Source organism: Leucopleurus acutus (genome assembly GCF_964270905.1).
Source record: "Leucopleurus acutus genome assembly, chromosome: 16".
NCBI classification, from domain to species: Eukaryota; Metazoa; Chordata; class Mammalia; order Artiodactyla; family Delphinidae; genus Leucopleurus; species Leucopleurus acutus.
In genome coordinates, this window is record NC_139158.1 from 14,193,810 (window position 1) to 14,213,508 (window position 19,699).

General features: G+C 38.7%; 1 protein-coding gene across 3 annotated transcripts in view; it reads right to left on the reverse strand.

Moving 5' to 3' along the window:
* The window catches only part of LOC309973319 (S-adenosyl-L-methionine-dependent tRNA 4-demethylwyosine synthase TYW1), a 203,826-nt gene that overhangs the window by 51,834 nt on the left and 132,293 nt on the right, over positions 1–19,699 (reverse strand). The gene's annotated exons all lie outside the window — the stretch shown is intronic.

A 19,699-nucleotide genomic window follows, 5' to 3' on the forward strand; every position in this document is an offset into this window, starting at 1 on the left:
CCCCCTGCATCCTGCCAAGACTGCTGGTTTCATGACTATTCCTGACGTATTATAACCTCTTCCTCCTTACCTCTCTTAATAAAGCTAGAAGTCCATACAATGAAAACATTTCCACCTGCTCTCCTGACATCTGGAGAGACAGGATGGAATTTTGTTGCTCTTGGCTCCATAGAGTAGCGTGGACTCTGTTCACAGTGCACTCATGATAGAGGGCACAACGTTCACACATGACTGGAAGTGGGCTTACTTCCCAACCAGTGCAGGATTAAACATGTCATTAACTCGGATGACAGTAAAACAAGGCCGATAACAATGCCTACCTTTTATTCCTCCCTCCTACTAACATTTATGGAGTGCCAACTATGGACGTGGCCCAGTCAGAGACAATTAAAAACTAGTTATAATATAACATGGTGTGTGCAGTGAGTGCGCTCTGGGAATGCAGAGAAAGGTGGTATATCACAGCCAGCCCCCAGGAGCTTGGCCCCACTAAGAAGAGTCCTCCTGGGGGTTCCCTGCTTCGCTTGCCGAGTTACACAGATACCATGTTCTCCTCTTCCCTGTGTCTTTCCATTTTGGGGTTCAGAGCTCTAGGTCTGAACTCTGAACCCTCAGTGTCCACAATTCTGGTCTTCCTTTTCCCTCAAACTCTGACAAGAATCACTTGCCATGGATATTCCAAGAGGAACTAAAAGATTAGCTTGGACTACAGCAATAGATTTAAAATCGTTTTTCTTTGCCACAACCTACAGTAAGAAACATATTTTACATCTTGATCTAGTATACACATTCACATACACATACTCTGGAAACACAACTTTCACAAAACTATAGGCAACGTATTTCATTTAAAAACTGCCAGCTGCAACCCACTGCACTGATTTCCTAACTCCTGACGCAGCCTGAAGATCTGGGCTCCCAACTACAGAGCTCTACCCTGGCTTAAACCTAACGCAGCCTGAAGATCTGGGCTCCTAATTACAGAGCTCTACCCTGGCTTAAACCTAATGCAGCCTGAAGATCTGGGCTCCCAACTACAGAGCTCTACCCTGGCTTAAACCTGATGCAGCCTGAAGATCTGGGCTCCTAACTACAGAGCTCTACCCTGGCTTAAAACAGAAGAAATTAGTTGCATGGATATGACAACTATAAGCTAATATCTGTCAACTGACAACTCGGACTGCCAATGTCTAAAAAAACAAACTAGAAGACCAAGTAAATGTGACAGAAGGCTGGTGTATCAGTTTGCCTGGCTGCATAACAAAATACCATAGACTGGGTGTCTTAAACCACAAAAGTTAATTTTCTCACGGTTCTCGATGCTAGAAGCCTAAGGTGAAGGTTCCAGCAGACAGCCCTTCTCACTTTGGCTTCACGTGGCATTTTCTCAGTATGTGCACAAGCAGAGGATGCCGGTGGGGGCGCGCTGGTGTCTACTTATAAGGGCACCAACCCCATCAGATCAGGGCCTCACCTTATGGCCTCATTTAACCTTCACTGCTGCCTTAGAGACCCCATCCCAAATGTGGCCATACTGGTTGCGGGGGTGGGGTGGGGTGGTTAAGACTTCAACATAGGAATTTTGAAGGGACATAAACCTTCAGTCTGTAACTGTAGGTTACTCTCAAATTAACGCTGAGCTATAAAACCCCTAAGACAAAACTGCATCCACACATACCCCCCTCTCAAGACAATGTGAGAATAATCGCGTTGAATAATAGCTCAGAAAAAGTCAAAATATTCCACGCAAAAGGCAGAAGCTAAAAGGGCAAACTTTAGTATGATTGGCACAAAAATAAAGCTGAAAGTTGGAGCTGCATAAACAGAGGAATGAAACCCCAAATCACAAAATTTGAGGTTAAGTATGCTGAGACATGAGGTCACCCTGCTTCAAGAATTCCTCAAATCCAACAGTAAGGGAAGAGGAAATCTATGCAGAATTACAAATAAACTCAAAAGGTCACAGATGATCTCAAAAATACACCACAAGCGCAATATGGTATGGCCTGGCTAGACGATGCCAGGCTGCTGAGAATGTGTGTGTGGTCTTGCTGGCCAGACCAGCCAGTTCTACAGGCTCCCACCACCTAGAACAATCAAACTGTGGTACAAAGGGCCCTGTTCTCATTACTTCCATACCTTTCACACTTGGAAAATTTCATTAAACAGAATGATGACAAATAGGGCCTTTATTATTTTAAATGTTTAATAAGGTTCTATTAAAGATGTCAGATTAAACACAGGCATTTGCTTCATTTCTTCTTAAAATCTCACTAAAATGACTGTAAAGGTATTTCTAAAAGATATGTAACTTATAAAAACAAAGAGGTCAGGAGAGGAGAAAACAGTAGCAAACTTTTAGAAGCTTAAAAGATGACAGATAAGCAATAACTGGCTTAGCAGACCCAAGAGAGCTGAATCCTAAACCAGCAAACAGAAAAATCCAAGATTCAACCCAATTTATGCTTCAGAATTCCCCAAAGGCCCCAAACTGGTAGTGCCAGTCACGCCTGGAAGTGGGGCAGAAGAGGCCCCAACTCCCCACCACCACCAAAAAAAGAGCCCAAAGATTGGTTTACATTCTGACTAAGAAATTGTTAGAATCTCAACTTTCTGACCCCCTGGACATACACACAGCTGAGCACCTACCCAACCCACCCACCCCACCCCCCAACAGAAGACAAGAGGTTTATTCTAGGAAGACAATAAAATAGAAAATCTATGGACTATGGGACAGCAGGTACAGCGGAGAACAGGGCTGTCACACTGAAAATGACAGATCAGAACAGCCCTACTCCCTGCTTCCTGACCCTTGGTGGCCATGAAGACTTCTTGGGTTCCCTCAGGAAATGGCCCAGGTAGATTTCTCTAAGATAAAGTCAAGCCCAGTCTACACACTTAGGATTCTCAGTACTCTTTTTAGTCTCACACTTAAATATGAGCAGACAACTGACGATCATCTGAGGAAAACTTCTAACATGGAAGAGAGATAAAATAAACAAAAAGAAAAGAGTAACAGAGTAAACAGAGCCTAGGGTAGGGAGGAAATGACAAAATAAAAATCCAAACAACTAAACTAAAACAATTATCCTCAGAGAAATGAGAGATTACTGTATTCATTTAAAAAAGTTACACTATAAAACGAAACACTCAAAGAATGAAAAAGACTTTAGATTTTAAAATTATGGAAATGAAAGATTCTTGAGAAACTTAAGAAGTAAAATGTTAAACATTTCCTAGAATGTAGAGTCAAAAAGAAAGATAAAAAATAGGAGAGAAATATAAAAGAAAATTTAAGGACTGGCCCAAGAGACTCAATTTTTAAATAATAGGAGTTCCTGAAAGAAAGGAGAAGAAACAGGATAGAGGTACCTCAATGAAATAATTCTGGAAAAAATTTGAGAAGTGAAGGCCACAAGTTTCCAGACTGAAGGGGTCCATAATGGATGAAAATAGACATACTGTCTGAGGCCCATCTCAGTGAAATTTCACGGAGGGAAAACAATGGAGACAAAGGGAAATCTAACAAGGAAAAATGGTCCTGTACAAAGGATCAAGAATCAGAAGGCCTTCAGAGTTCTCAACAGCTACACTGAAAACTTAAAGACAGGGCTCCAATTGCACAGGGAAAATAATTCCCAATCTAGAATTCTATATCCAGCAAAACTATCAATCACATGTGTAGGGAGAATAAAAATATTTTTAGAAATTCAAAGTCTCAATAAGTTGCACCTCCCACATACCCTTTCTCAGGAATCTTCTGGAGGATGCTTCACCTGAATGAGGGAGTAACTTAAAAAGAGACCTGAAAAAACAGGAACAAGATACCCCACACGGGAGAAAGCTAAAAGAAACCCCAGTAGGACAGCTGTGTGTCCAATGTAGGTGGGTCAGAAAGTGCCCCTGGAGAGACTCCTTTAAAAAGATGAACCTGATAGAAAATTCAACACATCTGAAAGTCTGAAAGGAGAAATAGATGATGGCAGAGAGTTCAAGAGTTGATTTAGCTCAAGAACATAGGACAAAAAAAAAAAAAAAAGACAAATATTAACTCCAGGAAAACCAAAAAGTTGTGCCAGAAACAAATGGCAATCATAAAAGATTGCACTGCTCAACAGTGAATACTATTCATATGGTCATAATAATGCATAAAATTATGGCATATGTATGCTGGGAAGGTGGGAGAATAGGAAGTGTGTGATGAGAAAAGGTAGAAGAAAATTTAACCCTCATCTTCCATAATACAAAGTAAAGACATAATGAGCAAACAGAGAAAAACAAGCAAAAAATCATCACTGTAGGTATTCTGTACAAATATTCTTCCACATGATACTGTAGTATTCTTTATTAAAAAATCAAATGATCAGCACCTTTAGGGAAGATCCTTTATTATATGTTATATATATATATATAATCCTATAATATAATCCTATATTATATGAAGATGCTTTATATATGTCACTTTATTTAGCTACCACAGTAACGTTGTAAACAGAGTTACCCCTATTTTGCAGATAAGAAAAATGAAAAACAGTGAGGCTGGGATCTGAAAACAGATATACCAGTACAAAGTTCAGGAGTTTCCCCAAGACCACTCCCACTTCTGCCACCAATTGCAAATTTAGGGGTTCCCAAGCTCACCTTCACGTTTGACAATTCACTACAAGGACCCACAGAATTCACCGAAAGCTGTTATACTCATAGTATGGCTTATTACAGCATAAGGATAGGGATTAAAATCAGCCATGGGAAGAGGCACATGGGCAGAGCCTAGGACAGTTCCAAGCAAGGAGCTTCCCGACGTTCCCCCCAGTAGAGTCCTGGAACATGCTACCTTCACCCAGAACGATGTCTGACAACAGGCGTGGAGTACCACCAACCTGGGGAGCTCACCTGAGCCTTGGTGTCCAGGGATTTTAATGGGGTTTGTGCACCTAGACTTAGCTGCTTGCTGAGTGGCTGACCTTAGCTTCCAGCCTCTCTGGAGGTCGAGCAGGTCCTGTGGAGACCAAAGCCCCCACCCCAAACCACATTCTCAGCATAGACGATATAGTGTGACCCAATGTGCCTCCAGATGAGCAAAGACACTCTTGTCAGGCAGGACATTCCAAGAGCTTAGAAATCACCTCCTGGAAGCTGAGGACAAATGTCAGCCCTTTCTTTGGGTAAAATTAATCCTTTATTGGATAACCAGACCTCAAAGTCCACATATAGAGAACAAAGTAGAATAATACAAAAATAAGAATCATACATACCATTTTCGTTTTCATACTCTTAAGAAGAATTTATGTGATCTTAGTATCAATTATTTAGTAGTTGGCTCCTCCAAACATACAGTAATACTTAGGAGCCACACAACTAGAAAAACACTGGTTAAAGGATGGAACAGGAGCGCTGCCAGACCTTCTCAGAACTCAGAAGTACACGTTAACTGGGAAGGAGGAGAGGGAGTCCTAAGGTAGTTACAGGGAGAGTGACTTTTGAATACAAAAAAACGAGTGCTACAGTGAATTTCCAAGGTTTATGAATTTTGTTCTCACCTGTTGTAGCTACAACTGCATTGTTTGTTCTTTGGGTAAGAGGAGGCAAAGATTCCAAAGACAGACTTCAAAGTGCACCTGACTGCCCGTGACAGTGAGACATTGAGAAGAGTTGCCACCTTTTTCTGAGTTTACTGGTGATAAGTAGCATTCCCATGGCACAGCTGCCTGGGGAACCATTTTGAGAGGCAAAACTACAACAATGCAATTGAATTCTAGATATATCCAAGTGCAATTAAAAATTTTTTATCTGGAAACTCAGTTTCTGGAGTTTCAATCTTAATCCCCCATCCTGTTGGAGTAGAGCTAAGTCCTCTCAGTAGTGTCACCAAATTGCCAATTTTCTCTGACATTTTTCTGAAAGTAATTACTGGGAACAATCAGGTCTCCGATAAGAATGAGTTCCACTTGTAACACAGCGGGGAAAATATTCAGTCAGTAGATTTTGTTAGGAAAACACTGCATGAAACCCTAATGGAGACATACAGTTCCTTTCTTATTCCAACAGGGGAAGGTGTGGGAGGTGACATCTCTTCATTCCCTCCCTTTACAGATTGTGAGTTTATATATCCAAGAGGGAGGCCTCTGTGATCAGTGCTTAATTACCTACAGGGCCTCAAATTCGGCAAAAACTTTCTCAGTGTTGATGATCGTGGTGAAGACTAAGGAGATGCTGCTTGGTGAACGTGGGATGGGAAACTGCACCTTGTTTCCAAGGGACATTTCCCTTTCCCCACCGTGTCTGACTGCTCTGTAGCATTTGAGAGATGGTATAATGTAGTGATCCAAAGTAGTCTTTGAATTTTGAAAGATATGGAATTGAATTCTAACTATGCCCTGTTTGTCCCTGGAGAAGATCTGTACTCTCTGGGCCTGAGATTCTTCCTTTGGAACATGAGGAAAAATAATATTTATGACTCATAAGATTTTTTTAAGGATTAAATGAATTAATGCAAGCATAGTGTTATCAAAGTGACCTTAATAAATGTTACTGGTTGTTGAGTTTAACAGCATACACTAAAACTAAGGAATGACACCAGACATCTCACTGATGATGAAAGATACTAGAAGATAATGAAAAGATTATGCTGGAAAACAACAAAATGATACCTTCAAAGTGCTGGAAAGAAATACCTCAGCTTAGAGTTTTCTACTCTGATAATTTATCATTCAAGAGCAAAAGTGAAATAAAGATGTTTCAGAGGAAAAAAAGACTAAGTTTACCACTTACGCCATCAAGAAGGAAACGGAACCCAGCAGGAACAACTGGGATGCAAGTGAGATTTACATGGATCCATCAAAACATGCATTAATTGCAGGAAAGAGTACTGGAAAGTCCCTGTAATTGTGCTGAAGGAGAACAGCAATGTCAATTAACTTCAGAATTAAACTAAATAAAAACTTTTTTTTCTTTTTTGCGGTACGCAGGCCTCTCACTGTTGTGGCCTCTCCCGTTGCGGAGCACAGGCTCCGGACGCACAGGCTCAGTGGCCAAGGCTCACAGGCCCAGCCGCTCCGTGGCATGTGGGATCTTCCCGGACCAGGACATGAACCCGTGTCCCCTGCATCGGCAGGCAGACTCTCAACCACTGCGCCACCAGGGAAGCCCTGAGTAAAAACTTTTAAAATATAAGAGTACAGGATTCTGGGAAGGTGGTGCAGTAGGAAGCATTAGGAAGACTTCTCTCAACCCAGACAAAAATTATACTGGCAGAATCTTGCCTGACATAACTATTTTGGAACTCTGAAGTCTACTGAAGGTTTGCAACTTTGAGGGGAAGGTTTGAACTGTAAATTGTAGTTAATTTCAGTTTAGACAGGCAGTAGCTACCCACCCCTCACTCCCCATGCCCACAGCAGGCAGCTGTAAACATGTTCCTGGAGCAGCCTGCATGCAGCCTGTGGGAGACAGGGTGGGCACTGAGGACCCTGTCCTCCAAACACTGGGGATCTGTCTTCTGACCATCAACTGCTGCTTCTGATCTCAGAGGTGTAAATAGATTAAATTCTGCAATCAAAAAACAGAGACTGGAAAAACGGATTAAAAAACCCATAATCCAGGGCTTCCCTGGTGGCGCAGTGGTTGAGAGTCCGCCTGCCAATGCATGGAACGCGGGTTCGTGCCCCGGTCCAGGAAGATGCCACATGCCGCAGAGTGGCTGGGCCCGTGAGCCATGGCCGCTGAGCCTGTGCATCCGGAGCCTGTGCTACGCAATGGGAGAGGCCACAACAGTGAGAGGCCCGCATACTGCCAAAAACAAACAAAAACACCCATAATCCAACTATATGCTGTTTACAAGTGCTGTACTTTATGTCCAATGACAAAATAGGTTGAAAGTGAAAGGATGAAAAAGGATATTCCATGCAAATAGTAACCAAAAGGAGAAGTGGCTATACTATTATCACACAAAATAGACGTCAAATCAAAAAGGTTACAAGAGACAAAGAAGGACATTATATATCAGTAAAAGGTTCAGTACAGCAAAACAATACAACAATTATAAACATTTATGTACCTGATCACAGATCATCAAAATATATGAAGCAGATATTGACAGAATTGAAGGGAGGAATAGACAGTTCTATAACAATAGTTGGAGACTTTAATATCTCATACTCAATAATGGACAGAACAACCAAACAGAAGATAACTACAGAAACAAAGGACTTGAACAACACAATAAATCAACTAGATCAACAGACACACATATGTAAAAGTCCTAGCCAGAGCAATTAGACAAGAAAAAGGAAAAAAAAGCATCCAAAGAAGAAATGAAGAAGTAAAATTATCTCTGTTCAAAGACAATATGGTTTTACACACAGGCACGTCTTCTCTTGAGAATTTGGCACTTGAGACTGAACCAAGTGGTGGTGGATGCTTGAGCTAAATTGGGGCTACGGCAGCCATAACAAGTGGTTTGAAAATGAAGAAGCAAAAGAAGCCATGAGAGAGGAAGGGAGGAAGGGAATAATGTCCTTTGTTATCTTCTAGAAATTTTATAGAGTTACAGTTTATGTTTAAGTCTAAGGTACATTTTGAAAGTTGTAAGATCATCTCAAAAGACACAGAAAAAGCATTTGATAAAATTCAACATCCGTTCATGATAGAAACTCTTAATAAATTAGGCAGGGAAGAAACATATCTCAACATAATAAAGGCTGTGTAAGACAAGCCCATACTCAATGGTAAAAGGCAGACAGCTTTTCCTCTAAGATCAGGAACAAAACAAGGATGCTCATTCTCACCACTCCTACTCAGCACAGTACCAGAAGTCTTAGGTAGAGCAATCACGCCAGAAAAAAATAAAATTAAAGGTATCAGAATTGGAAAGGAAGATGTAAAATTGCCTCTATTTGCTGATGACATGAACCATGAAAGAAAAATTGACAACTTTATTAAAATGAGAAACATTTGCTCTGAGAAAGGCACAGGTAAGAGAATGAAGAATCGAGTCACGTAGACTGGGAGAAAATATTTGCAAAACATATCTGATAAATGACTTGTATTCAAAATATCTTTTAAAAACTCTTAAAACTCAACAATAACAAAACAACCAATCCAATTAAATAAATGGGCAAAAGATCTGACCTCCTTACCAAAGATGTACAGATGGCAAACAAGCATAAGAAAAATATGTTCGTTCATGTTTCCATGCCATTATACGCTTTTCAAAACCTACAGAACTTTATAACACAAATACTGAACCTTAAAGTATGCAAGTTTAAAAAGTCATTTAGGAGGTCAGGGGAACCCAGGAAGAGGAGCAGACTGTGACAAGACAGTCTACTAAATTACAAATGTGTGAAATAACTTCAGTGAAGGGGAGGGGGTGGAAAGGGCACTGACCTAAGTAATTTTAAAAGTAAGTGGAGCCTGTAAGACTAAAGGCAAAAGAAACTAAGCATAAACACTGTATTCTAGGGTTAAAAATTCTGATACTGCTATATATTTTATGTATACTGGAATCGAACAATTAAGTAAACAGATGACTGGTAATAGGAGCTAGGATTAGAGTCTCACTGTTGGAGTGTGAATTTATAAATAAGCAAGGAGAGGAGACTAGGATGAGTCATGTGGTAGCAGATTAGAGTCTGAGACATCAGTATGTCTAGCTTAATATAGATACAAATGGTACCTATAGAAATATTTACCTACACGTGTATATGCGAAGGTTAGTATTGATACACACACATCTATTCCTTTGCTCTGTCATCTAAGAGAGCCTAAAACAAACAACACCCTAGTAGCAGCGAGCACACCTCCACCCAGATCTTGGTTTCTAACACCATGCTCCAATACAAGAAACCACAGATCCTGAGAGAAATGGCTGGCTCTAGGACTGCGGCAGGAAACATACAAGATAAGCCTGGAGCTTCTTGTGGTGCGAGAAAGAAAAGAGCTCAAAATGAACAAACCCCGCCCTCCCCAAATACACACATTGATGGGGGTATGTAAAAGAAACACAGGAGCCAACTAAAAGAGCTCTTAATGGACAAAGCTAGAATAGTTTGGGCAAAAGTAATAAAGATGAATTGGATTATAACCCAAAGTTACAAAATAAATATCCATGAGCCTATACTGATATAAAAATGATTGAATAAATTAATAAATGGGAAGAAGAGACAAACCTGTGCAGAAGAATTCCAAATAATTTATGCAGATATTCCACCCTCAAGGATGTGGAGTAGAACTCTCACTCCTTAGATATGTGCGGAATATACACTTCTTCCGAAGCAGAGGGGAAGGAAGAATTTTCCTACAGAAAGGGAGAGGGGAAAACAAACACTGACAAACACTACCACAGCTTGCTGATCAAGGTCAAAATCAAGGGAGCTTGACATGATGTGATGAAAATGGCACTCTGCCTCTGTGATCTTCCTCCTAAAAACCCATACCGCAAGTCTTATGAGAAAAACATTGGACAAATTCCAGTAGTGGTGCATCCTACAAAATACCTCCTGACTACTCCTCAAAGTTATGGGATCCTAGAACAGAAAAAGGCCATTAAGTGAAACCTAAGGAAATCTAAACTATGGACTTCAGTGAATAGTAATGTATCAATATTAGTTTATTGATTGTAACACATGTGCTATATACCAATGTAAGATGTTAATAATAGGTCAATCCAGGGCACACGGTAACCCTCTGTACTATCTTCTCAATTTTTCTGTAAATCTCAAACTGTACTAAAACATAAAGTTTATTTTAAAATAATAAGGAATTAAGTTTAAAAACAATGCTATGTGGATTCTGCAAGCCATGCATATAACCTACCACTTGGTTTCCACAGACAGTGAACCACTATAATTGGACATTACCAATATGTAGAAAGGACTTCACATCTCTGAACTAAAATGATCAAAGTATATCAGATTCATCATGGTCTTACTAGTTTGCACACTGATAGGACCACAGTTACATTTAAGCTGCTAGGCTGGAAACGCAGAAGCAGAGGGCTGACTGTACCTCCTTCTCCCAGCCAGCCCCTCCAAATCACACAGACAGGCTGACCCTCCACTCACCAACTATCTGTAGTCATCTCTCTGTCCCTCTAGCTCAACCCTGGAACTGGAATATGCTGACTTATTTATCTCAATGTGAGTCTTTTTTATATTTCCTTTGTTCAAAGTCAGAGATGCTCACTGAACTTTCTACTCCAATCTACTCTTACACCCACTTAAAAAACCTACTTCTTATCAACAGCAGAAACTCCTTTATGTTTCTGTTTAGTCTGAACACCACTTCTAAATAACAAAACTGTTCTACAGAGATATTAAAAAGTAATCATCCATTAAAAAAATATTCCACTATTAGAATTCAGAAATGCTTTGCATGTGGTGTAGCATATGGCAATGAAAAGATCACACTGCACTGCAAATGACCACAGAGTATTCTGGGAATGGATAGAGTAATACAAATTATAATAAACTCTCCAGAGGCTAATTCATGTTGTGAAAACCTTGCAAATTTAATGCAGGATCTTTAAAGGTCAACTAAATATAGTCAATCCATGCTTGGGGTCTCTCTAGAATTTATTTATTTATTTATTCATTCATTCATTCATTCATTTATTCATTCATTTACAATTCACCTTACATTTTGAGCTATCCTGGTTCAGAGAGAATTTCAAATTTTTGAAATGGGTAAAGAAAGAAAGGCCACAGTTTGGGGATTTTAAATGCTGCACTTTCTGGCAATGTTCTTATTTTTACTAGCCAACTTTACTAGAATCAAAAAAGTACAGTACAGTAGGCAGGAGAGACTTTCAAAAGCATGAATGGGCATCAGTTTCCTGCTGCAGAAAAAAACAGAGGAATGGTGAATGAGAAAACAACTGGATTTGACAACTAGCAGGTTACTGATGACCTATAAAATAGCAAACTCAACAGTAAATATTCATTGAATAAATGAATGAGTAAATAAATAAGGAAGAAGGTAAATAGTTAACAAAATTAGCAAGGAAGATGGAACAATGTCTCTGATTTCAGAAGGCAAGACAATGAATAAGGAAAGAAAATGAAGGTGAAGAGCTTGTTAATTCACTAAACAAACACTGAGAATCTAATATGTACCAGGTACCCTAGGAGGTGCTGGGAATGACAGCCCTTGTGTTCCAGGAACCCTAACTTCTTAGCGAAAACAGCCTTACAGATGTGCATATAGCTCTGAAAGAAGCGGTCCCCAAGGAGGTTTGTTTTACAGTTTTAAAAAGCAGAAATTCACCAGATGAAGTGGGGTAAGGAGGGCAGGTCTAGCAGAAGAGATACCTTCGGCAAATACACAGAGGAAAGAAACAACATGGCAATGCCTAGTAAAGGCCCGGGGAGTGGGCGTGAAATGAAACTGAAAGGACTTGATTGTGAAGGCCATTAAAACCAAATAAAATGTTTAGGTTTTTCTCTTGCATTCTCTGTAAGATGGCATGTGTTTCAAAAATACAGCAGAGAAACAATAAACTTGGAATTGGCAGCAAAAACAATGAGGATGTTGAATAGTCAATGCCCACCCTCAATTATTTGTAGACTAAATGATCTGTTTTGTGGATTTTGTTTTTGTCTTTTTCCTTTGGTTATAACTCTGCTTTTACTACCCTTAAAAAGGCATTCATCTGCAAATTGCTAGCCTAATTATTAAATGGGATTTGATGGGGTCTGATTAGGATTAGGAAAAGATCTTTTCATATAAGTTTCTGAAAAACCTTTCCAGTAACACCACAGAGGTAGCCATGGAACCATACTGGGTGACACTTTTAACATAAGCAAACAAAATGAGTTTACGTGCAAATAATCTAATAATAACAAACAGTGCCAAGTGGACTGGTTATTACTGTTCACTGGGGAGATAGTAAACAAAAAACAATAAATGTCAAAACTGTCTAGTCGTAAGTCTTCTGTTCTGGACAAATGTATTTCTACAGCTAAAACCCCTAGATATTATATATAAAACAAACATAAGAAGGCTCTGAAAGGTGGAGATAAGAAGGCAGGTTGGCTAAGGACTGCAGGACCTAAGGAACGTAGTGATACGTTCCCTGGGTTTTAATTTTGGCTCATATATCCTGGACTGGGTGCGAGAATTCAGAAGCCTGGTTAAAGCCCACAATCTAGAAACACCAATGAGCACTCACAATTAAAAAAAAAAAAAAATTAAGCCTCAGATTAAGCCTCCCTAGCCAAAGGACTAGGAAAAGGGCAGCCAAGCAAGACAGAAAATTTTTACATAATAACCATCCTATAGGCCAAGAGAAAAACTGGCCTCATTCTCACCCCAGTCAGCAAACACCTAGTGGGGATCCTAGATTTCCACATTCGCCCAGCTGTACTGAGCTGTACCCTCTCCCTCCCACTGCTGGGGAGGTGTCAGAGAAGGTGCAGTGGGGAATCCTGCCATCCCAACCCCCCTCTATTGTTTCAGTGGAAACCCTGTAGAGATTGGCAGGGTACGTTAAAAAAGCACCAGCCAACTGTATATTGTCTCTAAGAGACTCACTTCAAATATATGATATAGGTAGATTGAAATTTAAAAGACAGAAAAGATATACAATGTAAACATCAATCAAAAGAAAGCAGAAGTGGCTATATTGCTGTCAGATATTGTACACTCCAAGGCAAGGAAAATTTATAGGAACAAAGAGGGACATTACATAAATGAAAAATAGGTCAACTCCACCAAGACGATACAGAAATCCTAAATGAGTATGCACCAAACAACACAGTTGCCAAATATATAAAGCGAAAACTGACAGAACTGAAAAGAGACATAGAAAAACCCACACTTACAGCTGAAGACCTCAACACTTCTCACGCAATAACTGATAGAACGATATAATCAGCAAAGATACAGAAGAACTCAACACCACCACCAACCAACAGGATGAAACAGACATTCACAGAACACTCACCCAACAACAACACAATGTATATTCTTGGCAAGCGCACACAAAACGTTTACCAAGATAGACAACATCCTAGTCCACAAAACAAACCTCAACAAATTTAAAAGAACCAAGATCATAGAGAATATGTTCTCTGATTATAAGAGAATCAAACTTGAAATCAATAACAGAAACACAACAGGAAAAAAAAAACCCCAAACACTAGGAAACTAAACCACAAACTGCTAAGTAATCCATGGGCCAAAGAAGAACATTTAGAGCATTAAATGTTTACATTAGAAAAGAGGAAAAGTCAATAATCGAAGCCCTTATCTTAAGAAACAAGAAGCAAAGAAACCCAAAGTAAACAGAAAGAAGGGCACAATAAAGAGAAGCGCAGAAATAGATGAAATTGAAATCTGAAAAATAGAGAAAAACCTATGAAACAAAAAGATAGTTCTTTGTTTTTTATTTTAAAAGATTTTTCTTTTTTGATGTGGACCATTTTTAAAGTCTTTATTGAACTTGTTACAATATTGCTTCTGTTTTATGTTTTGGTTTTTTGGCCACGAGGCATGGGGGATCTTAGCTCCCCAACCAGGGATTGAACCTGCACTCCCTGCAATGGAAGGTGAAGTCTTAACCACTGGACAGCCAGGGAAGTCCCCAAAACATGGTTCTTTGAAAAGACCAATAAAATCAACAAACTGAATAAACCAACAGAAACAAAACAGAGAAGACACAAATCAACCAAATCAGAAATGAAACAAGATGTTGTACAGACACTGAAAGGAAAGTAAAGTAATACTATGAACAATTTATTCACATAAACTTGACAACTTAGATGAAATGGACCAATTCCTTGAAAAGTATAAACTACCACATCTCACCCAAGATGAAAGATAATCTAAATAGCCTTGTAACTATTACAGAAATGTAATTCATAATTTAAAAACTCCCCCCAAGATATGCTTCTAAGCGCAGACAGTTTCACTGGAGAATTCTACTAAACATATAAAGAAGAATTAACACCAATTCCACACAATTCCTCCTAGAAAACAGGAGGAAACCTTTCCCAACCTGCTTTAAGAGGCTAGTATTACCCTAATACTAAAATCATAGACAGTATAAAAAAAGAAAACTACAGACCTATATTCCTCATGAACACAGAAGCAAAAATCTTCTAAAAAATATTAGCAAAAGGAATTCAGCAATATATAAAAAAGAAATACACACTATGACTAAGAGGGGTTTATTTCAGGGATGCAAGCATGGTCCAATATTCAAAAATCCATGTAATCCATCATATTAATGGGTAAAAGAAGAAAAATCACATGTTCATAGCAACAGAGAAAAAGGATATGACTTAATAATTTTATTGTGAATAAACACCCATTCACAATAAAACCCCTCAAAACACTAGAAATAGAGGGAAACTTCCTCAATTTGGAAAAGAGCAAGTATAAAAAACCTACAGCTAACATAAAATTAAACAGTGAAAGGCTAAACGCTCTCCCCGAGATAGGAAAAAGACAAGAATGTCTGAAATCACTGTTCTTATTCAATAAAGTACTCAAAGTCTTAGTAAATGTAATTAAGTAAAGGAAATTAAAGGGATGCCAATCGAAAAAGAAGAAACAAAACTGTCCCTTTTTGTAGAAGATACAATGGTCTATGTTGAACACCCCAAGAAATCTACTAAAAAAATCCTGCTGGAAATAATAAGTGACTCAGCAAGGTTGCAGGATATAAGATCAACATACAAAAATTAATTCTATTTCTACAGAATTCAGTGAACTTGTGACAACTGAAATTAAAAATGCAATACCATTTATAATTGCTAAAACAGAAAAATACTTAGGTATAAACCTAACAAAGTATAGGACCTGTATACTAAAAACTATAAAATGCTCATTAACGAAATCAAAGATCTAAATAGATCATGTTCATGATATGCAAATTAAGACCCACTGAGATCATGACAAACCTGTTAGAACAGCTAACCTAAAAAATGACAACACCAGGGCTTCCCTGGTGGCGCAGTGGTTGAGAGTCTGCCTGCCGATGCAGGGGACACGGGTTCGTGCCCCAGTCCAGGAAGATCCCACATGCCGCGAAGTGGCTGGGCCCGTGAGCCATGGCCGCTGAGCCTGCGCGTCTGGAGCCTGTGCTCCGCAACGGGAGAGGCCACAACAGTGACAGGCCCGCGTACCGCAAAAAAAAAAAAAAAAAAAAAAAATGACAATACCAAATGCTGGTTAGGATGCAGAGAAACTGGATTTTTCATCCATGGCTGTGCTTGACATTCTTCATGGCTGAGGTGCTGCGGCCCTCACTGCACAGCCTGGTGTCAGAACTCAGCAGATGTCTAATAAACACTTACAGAACTCAACTGGCCTGAATGAGATACGGTGCCATTTATTTCCCCTATGTCCATGTTTACACTGGGAAGAGAGAAGAAATCTTAGAGACTGAAGTCAAGTATTGGTCTAACATAAAATTTCCCAGTTTTAAACTCTTCTTCGAATGGCGTCAGTGGTATCAAAAGATGCCCTGTGGTATAAGAAAGACCAATGGACTAGAGGGCAGAAGGTTGTGGGTCTAGATTTGGCTCAGCCACTTTATGAGACTTTAAGGAAGTCTCTTCACCATTGATCAGTTTCCACAGGAAAAAAGTGAGGTAAAACGTGTCTCCAAATCTCAGAAGTGATATTCTAATCCTAAACCTCATATTATTTCTATAATTTTCTACATAACACAGTAAGATAAGGTACATAAGGAGACAAGGCAACATAACTGAGAACCAACAGATAACAGAAACAAATCCACAGAGATTTTAGATATTGGAGTTATCAGATACAAACAATGAAATAGCTGAAATTTCCAGTATTCAAGAAGATAAAAGCCAAGCTTGAAAATTTCAGCAGGGAACTGGAAAGGATACAGTGTGATATATCATATTTGAAACAAACAAAACAAACAAATTACTTAACTGAGAAACACACTATCCAAAATTTTAAAATTGGTGTGGCATTTAATAGCATATGAGACCCAGCTGAAGCAAAAATTAGTGACTTGGAATACAAATCAAAAGAAACTGTCCAAGTGAAATAAAAAATACAATAACACATGCTTAACTGGAGTTCCAGAAGAAAAATACTGGGGAAGAAGAAATATTTAATGAAATAAAAGCTAAGAAGTCTTCAACCAATGATGGAAAGTATCAACCCACAAATTTATGAAGCCCAAGAAGTCCCAAAAAGGAAAATAAAAAGAAGTTCACATCTAGACACATTAGAGCATAAACCAAAGGGAGAGAAAAAGAAACCAGAGGGAAGAAAACAACAAATCACCTTAAAAGAAGCAATAAACTAACAGCTGACTTTTCATCAGTGGAACTTAAAAGACAGGGGAATATCTTTATGGTGTTGAAAGGAAACAAATGCCAACCTAGAATTTGATACCCAGCTAAAATATACATTTTTGGACAAAAACTGAGAGTATGCCATCAGCAGACCTCCACTAAAGGAAATTTTAAAAGGTGCTTTTTGGGCAAAAAGAAAACAGTCCCAGATGGAGGCTCAAAAATGCAAAAAGGAACAGAGAACAAAATCATGTTTAAAATGCAGGTAAATCTAAATAAATACTGACTACATAAAGCAATTAACAATACTGTCCTTACATTTATAATTAACATACACAACAATGACAGCATGAGTTGGGAAGGGAAAAATGGAGGTTGTGTTCTAAAGTCCTTGCTTTGCACAGTTACAGAGTAAAAGTATTTTAACACTAGACTGATTAGTCAAGTTTGCATGTAGTAATTTCTAGTGCATCCACTAAAAGAATAGAAAAAGTATATAATTCCCAGCCTAACTGGAGGAAAAATAAGACCTACTGTGGCTGAGAAAATGAAAGAAGTGCAGAAAGAGAAGGAAGAGGGGTTCCAGAAGAAGCTGGAGAGGTAGACAGAGACTGATCACATAGGACCCTAGGGGCCACATTAAGGATTTTGATTTTCATGCTAAAAGCAATGGGAGGTCGATCAAAGGCACCTAAGCAGCAGAGATCTACATTCTATAAAGACATCTTTGGCTATGGTGTGAAGACCTTATGGAAGAAGAGAGAACTTTACTACCATTGTCAGGACTATTTCCAGAGCACTGCCCCTCCAATCAAATAATTTGTTTTGAAGGTGCTATCTTACCTAAAAAAGTAACAATGAATAAAAAGCTAGAAAATAAAATTCAGTTTTGGCTTTAATTTTTAAGATCTACTTTGTAAGTTAATTGTCTTTGCAGCTACTTTATTAACGTTTCAAATACTAGGTAGCCTTTATTTCTTTGTTCCTTAATGCTCCCAGTACATATTCTTCTGTCTAAATATTTAAGTCTGACAGATCATTAGGTCAGATATATACAATCTAATTGGCACCAAGGCATGAGGACCTTTTAACCTCCTGTTTGTTTGAGACTAGACCACGTGAAATTTTAATTGAGTGATTCTAATATTATTAAATATCATTAACCTGCAAAGCTGTTCAGGAAGCCACTTAGGTTGTGGAGGGAGGAAAAAGTGAGATTCGTGTTCAATTAAGCCTGACTTTACTTGCATACAGAGCATTTTTATAAGAAAAGGTAGCCCGTTCTTTATTACCTTTTTGGTATTAATTTATCTTTACTGTGATATAATTCACAAACCATAAAATTCAACCTTTTAAAGTATACAGTTCAGTGGTTTTTAGTACAGTCACAAAGTTATGCAACCAACACCACTAAATAATTCCAGAACATTTTCATCACTCCAAAAAGAAATCCCATACCTATTAGCAGTCACTTCCCAGTCTGCTCTTCCCCCAGTTTCCAACAACCACTAAACCACATTCTATCTCTAAGGATTTACCTATTCTGGACATTTCATATAAATGGAATCATACATTATGTAGTCTTTTGTGTCGATTTTTCATCTAGAATAATGATTTCAAGGTTCAACCATGTCCCCTTTTTTAAAAAGCACTTTTAAATGGAAAGTTTGAACAGGAAACTAGGCAGAGGAGTAAAACAAACCTCTGTGTACCCATCATCTAGCCTCAACAACCCTCAACCCATCTACACACCCACATACTTCTTACTTCGTACCATTTTGAATCAAATCCCAGACACTATATTATTTCTGTATAAATATTTCAGTAAGGACATATCATTATGATCGCTACTCGAACACTGGCCTTCTGATTGGGTTTTTTTCTTTTTAATGGCCTACCTCTACTAAAAACTGAATTTCTCCTTTGCTAGGCATTATTTACTTAAAAAATACATTAGATTCAGGCACTCGTTCTGTCTAATAAAAACACTAAAAGGGAAAAAGGAAAACCAAAATCCCAGAAATATTTCTGCAGAGGCCAAGATTCAAAGTGATCTAAAATTTGATAAACACCTCAATATTTCTTCTGACAGTCAGAAACACTCATATGGGGGTTGTTTACTATTTTCACTTTCCCTTGTCATTCTGGGAAAGGACTAGAGGTTATTACAAGGGTGTTTTGTTTTGTTTCTCAGCACATACCAATTACAGCCAGAAAGCACTTCAGGTGCCTTGGTGAGGGCTGAAAACAAAGCAATCTCACACAGAAAAGACAGTTTATGAGTCCAACAGACTGAATTCGGGGCTTTCTTAATGTTTGTTTTAGGAAAGGTAGCAAACAAGTAGATATTCATTATAATAAGGTGAGGGGAAAATAAAGAGAAAAGAGAGCAGGAAGGACAAGGGTGATGGAAGAATGCA